Raw genomic sequence first — 6,250 nt, 5'->3', positions numbered from 1 at the left:
GAGACTCCTTGCAAAACTTAGTGCTTTGCACCCCCTCTAGCTATGACACTGGTGGTCTCCTTTGCTGGAGGTCTTCAAGCAGAGGCTTGACAGGCATCTTTTAGAGATATTCTAGAGAGGATTTTCCTGCTTTGACCCAGGAATTGGACTTGAAGATCCCCTCCAACTCTACCAGTCTGTGTAATTTATTACAGTGTAGAACTACTGGGTAAGCAGCTTATCTGTAGTATTCTACTATGAGATAATACATTCACCTGTATATGTATTGGATTGAAGGGGGAAATATATAAAAAGTTATACACGTAAAAGCAAATGCAAAATGCACGTAAAATTTCAGCGTTTCCCTTAGGTTCATCACCGAAAGCATAAAGATAATAAGGCTAACACCTAGTATATCAGATAGGATTCAGTGAACAAAAGAGAGATACAAAATATCCAGCAAAATATCCAGATAGTCCTTAAGTACCGGTTAATATATGTACTTCCTTGTACTTTTTGGATACTTTGCTTAATCATAGGCTAAGAAGGTAAAAATAGTTTACTTTTGTCAGGAGATCTGAAAAGCAAATGCACATCTTTTGCACAAGATAAAGCAATTGGCTTAGCTTTGCTAAGGGCATTTTTAACATGCATCAGATGCAGATGTATGACAAAATGGTAATCTATATCCACTCACCAATGCCCCTCACTTTCTTCCCCATGGGCCTCAAGGACAGAGGTAGCTGCACCCAGCATATTTCATCTCGCAACAAGCCTGGTCTACAAGTGTAAAAGAAGTTTCAGGATTGTGAACTCTGTAAGAAAGTTCAGATTTAGGTTTTGCTCTAATTTTCTCTGCATGTGAGAGAAAACACATTCCAAACACAATGTACTCATAGACCACAAAAGTTATTGCAAGCCCAATATTTTGCAACATTGTACCCTCAAGTATTACTGGAATTGCTGGAAGCAGGAGTTTTTGTTTACATCTTCCCAACACTGAGCAGATGGCTTAAGTGTATTAACTGCAATTATCTTTGAGTCTTCTTCCTGATCCCTATTCTATAATGTGATTTTGAGTTCCTTGTAGGTTACCATTTAAGCTATTACTTTGGGTGTCTGGGATTAATTTGAAAGTTTTATTCTTTTATGAAAGGGTTTTATTATTTTGAATTTACAAGAATGCACAATATGTCTGGTTGGGTAGATCATAAAACAATAACCATTTGCACTGTTATGGCTTTACCAATGAAGATTGCAGTCCTATGACCACTTGCTTTGGAGAAAGCCCTATTATACCATATGGAGCTGATTTGAGACTATGTATGCATAGGGCCTGCCTGAATATACCTAGAGATATATTCACAGCCAATTTTCTCCAAAATAAGTGCTTTCATCAGGATTTATGAAATGTATCATTAACAACATTCATTGTAATTATGCTTTAAAAACCAGACAGGACAATGAACATTGAAATTCTGCAGATAGCAATGCCAGCATCTTATATATAATATGATGCACATTGAGAAAAAAAAAAAGAATTTCACATATATGCTGATGGGTTCTGAGCTGTCTGTAACAGATCAGGAAAGAGATTTTAGGGTGGTGGTTAGCTTAATGAAAGTGTTGACCTAGTGTGCAGCAACTGTGAAGAAGGCCAATTCCATGCTTGGGCCCATTAAAAAGGGGTTTGAGAATAAAATGGCCAATATTATGATGCCATTGTACAAATTGATTGTAAGACCACATCTACAGTATTGTGTCCAGTTCTGGGTGCTATATCTCAAAAATATAGAGAGAGGAAATGGAAAAGGTACAGAAGAGAATGACCAAAATGATTAGCAGGCTGGGGCATCTCCCTTATAAGGACATTTGGGGCTCTTCAGACTAAAAAGAAGGTTCCTGAGGGGGTAATGATTGAGAAGGCATGGGATGGATAGAGTGGATAAAAGAAAGCTGTTTTCCATCTCACACATCAGTAACAGGACATCCATTAAAATTGACTGGTGGGAGAGTAAGAATGGACAAAACAAAATATTTCCTTACCCAATGAGTAAAGCAATTTTGCAGGTACAAGTTTGAGTAGAGCTGGGAAGGTGGATAGAGGCCAGCAGGGGGGATAGGATATTGGTAGTACTGCCATCACCACCAGTGCTGACTCATTCCTGGCCTTGACACACCCCCTCCCTGCACCAGTCTCTGCGTCATTTCACCCCTTCCCTCCCAATTCTGCCTACCACCTACCCTGGCTAACTAGTGCTGGAGCTGTTCTGGAAACTGCTAGTTCATGGCTGCAGCTGCTTGCAATGGTGGCCTGGCTATGGGGAATGGCAGGTCATGCTTTGGGACTGCCTTAATTAGAATCCAAGTTCCGGCAGTGCAGTGAGCCCATAGGATTGGGCTGTTATAGCACAATTCTATGCATGCCTGCTCAGAAGTAAGTCCCACTTCCAGGTAAACTATTTATTTCACTAGGAAAAAGGAACAATCCCATTATCATGGTGCCCATATGGAGGCGGGGGAGGGGGAGAACTACTTCTAACAGTGCTCCCTATAATGGACATAACTCTTGAAACCACTTAGCATGTTTGATGTCTCAGTTGTATAGTGGTTTCTCCATGGCTATGCTCATTGTTTCAGGAATACATCGTGCTGACATGGAAACAACTCTCCATATGTCTGGGGTGTTGCCATGTAGAAAGCTTTTGTGTGGTCTTAGGTGGGGACTGTTTGAATCATCCCTTTGATACTGTAAGTGCTCCTCATTACTTGCCATAAAATTCTACATTGGTGTGATTTCAGACAGCCAAGGTGAATGATCTTTGAATACAAAGATCTATTTGGAAACAGAGAGAGGCTCTTCAGTTTATGTATGCGCCATGTTCCCACTAAAATGCTATTTAGCACTTAAAAATAGATTTAGAATTGCCAGTTAGTCAGTCAAGCTAGTGGGAACTTTATTCAGTGTTGTGGCTGTAATCACTTTTGCAAGGCCTTGACATATTTTATAATTGAACTGCCAGCTTTGAGCTAAGCTGCAATTCATTCACACATAAGTGTGATTTGTTAACCAAATTATGTTGATTTCCGCTGATGTGACTGGGTAGAAGGTTATAGCCTACCCAAATATGAGGTTACAGAATGGTGGCAGAGTCTCTTAACATGTTAAGAGACTGTTAATTATTTTTTGAATTATAACACAACTACACTTCACTTTACCTTTTTCATTTGCTGTAGGATTTCCTTGGTTTATACATTGAGGCAGCCTAAAATGGTTTCATTTTTTCATGGATGGCGGTGTTATCCTAAAAAAGGGAGGCCTGAAAGCAGTGTTATGTTTTATTATTCCAAATTAATATTTTAACCAATTTTAAAGAATTTTTATCAAGTTGTAATCATTGTCACATAGGTAGTATATATGTGTTTTGTACCTGTGGTTGTCAGCAGACATAGCCACAGGGATAAGACAGGCATAAAACACATCCCTCTCTCTCCCTCTCACAGACACCCAAAGGGTACAACCACATAGTCAACTACTTGAAATAAACTTACAGGAGCCATTTAAGATTTGTGTGCTACTTGTACAAACAATTACAATGAACCTAATGCTGCCAAACACAAACAAATTAAAACATTGAGAAGATAGCAACTTGAACTAACAGAATTGAATATAGTATTAAATTGCTGTGGAAACAAACTGGTTTTGAAGTGCAGGAAACAAAACACACCAACATAGCAAGGAACCATGATTAAACATTTGCTTACTCTTGAGTAAACATGACCATGTAGCTCAGTTTCATTTTCCGTAGGGTTCAATACATTTATCAGCTTGGTGGAGGGACTTCCTTATTAAATGTTTTTGGGGCCTGTGTTCTTTGGATTGGGACAAATCTGTTGGCATTGCATTCCTCTCAGCCTGCCCTTTCCAGTGGATCAAGGCATGGTTGCCTTCCCATGAGTAAATGTGCACTGTGACTCAGTTTCACTTTCATAGGACTGCATGCATTTTCCTTGGCAACTTCTGAGCATGCTCAGAAGACTCCAGAGTCAGTTAAAGCAACAGAGCTCCAACGGAGTTAGGGACTTACAAGCACAGTCAGAAGCACTTGAGACCAGGGCTTTTTTTCTAATGGAACGCGGGGGGACGGAGTTCCGGCACCTTTTTGCAGGGGCCCCTCCCCTTCAGAGGCATTCCAGGAGGGCGGGGAGCAAAACAGAGGTAGAATAGACAGGCACAGGATTGTACTCTAAGGCTGCCATCCTATCCACAGTAAGCCCCATTCACTAAAGTGGACTTCTGAGTAGACATGCATAGGATTGGGCTCTTAGGCTGCAATCCTAGGCACTTTCCTGGGAGTAAGCTCCATTGACTAGAACGAGACTTACTTCAAAGTAGACATATCTAGGATTGGGCTCTTAATCCTGGCAGAGATATACATCTGTACCCATTTTCACATGCTAAGGGCAGGTGAAAAGGGATTCTACGTGTGTACAACATGCTGTCCAGCCTTGCCAGAAATCTTCCTCATCCTTCCCCCACAAGCATGCTCTCCGCCAGCCAGTGTTTGCAGCTCCTCTCCAGCAATGCAAAGCAGTTGCTCAGGGCAGCAGAGAACATACAATTGCATGCCAAGCACCTTCCCAATGATTGGCAACCTTCAGTCTCGAAAGACTATGGTATAAGCCTACAGCACCCAGTATTCCCAGGCGGTCTCCCATCCAAGTACTAACCAGGCCTGACCCTGCTTAGCTTCCAAGATCAGATGAGATCGGGCATGTGCAGGGTAACAGTTGCTGTCCCAAAGACACAGAGTATTCTGATACCTGAATTAAACCATATTTAATCGCTTGTTTGCAAAAGTAGCTGTTTCTATGTGCACCTAAGGACCCCTCTCATGTAAGAATTCCTTTTTTGTTCTTACTCCCACAGTTGCTTAGAGTAATTTTACTACATGGAACTCATGTAAGCCATTTTTTGGAATCCATTCACTGCTTCCGCTCCTCAAAGTAGTGCCACACTACATACTACATGCTACAAGTGCACCTGTACAGTATTTTTCCCCATGTGTAGAAAAAGTAGCTAGGGGGAAGGGGATGTGGAGATTGACAGCCCAATCCTATGCATGTCTACTCAGAAGTAAGTTCATCTTTAGGGGGGGAAGCACATAAAAATATTTTATTTCTCCAATAAAAAATGGTTTATAAATAAATAAATAAATAAATAAATAAATAAAAGATTAACAAGTTGTGAGTTCCTGCACCTTTTTTTCCACAAAAAAAGCACTGCTTGAGACAATCCACAGATGCTCCAGAGCCACTTTAACAGATAAATCTGAAGGAAGAGAAGTGAACTTGCACTAAGACCTATTATCCAGTAATCCAAAACCTGATTGGTTCACCTTTGGAAGATCATAATATAATGATCTTCAATAAGTTCACCTTTATCATTCAGGAATACTTGGTCCTTTAGAAACAAAACTTGGAAGGCTCACTACTATTGCAAATTTACAGACAGATAGTCAATTTCTCTTTGGAAGAAAGTCATAAGAACAGCCCCACTGGATCAGGCCATAGGCCCATCTAGTCCAGCTTCCTGTATCTCACAGCAGCCCCACCAAATGCCCCAGGGAGCATGCCTGATAACAAGAGACCTGCATCCTGGTGCCCTCCCTTGCATCTGGCATTCTGACATAGCCCATTTCTAAAATCAAGAGGTTGCACATACACATCATGGCCTGTAACCCATAATAGATTTTTCCTCCAAAACTTGTCCAATTCCCTTTTAAAGGCATCCAGGCCAGATGCCATCACCACATCCTGTGGCAAGGAGTTCCACAGACCAACCACATGCTGAGTAAAGAAATATTTTCTTTTGTCTGTTCTCTCTCCCAACACTCAATTTTAGTGGATGTCCCCTGGTTCTTGTGTTATGTGATAGTGTAAAGAGCATCTCTCTATCCACTTTATCCTTCTCATGCATAATTTTATATGTCTCAATCATGTCCCTCCTCAGGTGTCTCTTTTCTAGGCTTAAGAGGCCCAAATGCCATAGCCTTTCCTCATAAGGAAGGTGCCCCAGCTCAGCAATCATCTTAGTTGCCCTCTTTTGCACCTTTTCCATTTCCACTATATCCTTTTTGAGATGCGGCAACCAGAACTGGACACAATACTCCAGGTGTGGCCTTACCATAGATTTGTACAACGGCATTATAATATTAGCCATCTTGTTCTCAATACCTTTTCTAATGATCCCAAGCATAGAATTGGCCTT

The 6,250-nt window shown here is 41.0% G+C and overlaps 1 pseudogene; it reads right to left on the bottom strand.

Moving 5' to 3' along the window:
• Positions 1 to 4,661: 4,661 nt before the first annotated feature.
• LOC136647120 (5S ribosomal RNA) lies at positions 4,662 to 4,778 on the bottom strand (annotated as a pseudogene).
• Positions 4,779 to 6,250: the final 1,472 nt, after the last annotated feature.

This window comes from Tiliqua scincoides, chromosome 3 (assembly GCF_035046505.1).
Source record: "Tiliqua scincoides isolate rTilSci1 chromosome 3, rTilSci1.hap2, whole genome shotgun sequence".
Lineage (NCBI taxonomy): Eukaryota > Metazoa > Chordata > Lepidosauria > Squamata > Scincidae > Tiliqua > Tiliqua scincoides.
Note: the sequence above shows the minus strand (reverse complement) of the source record. Positions and strands in the feature narration are given on the sequence as shown.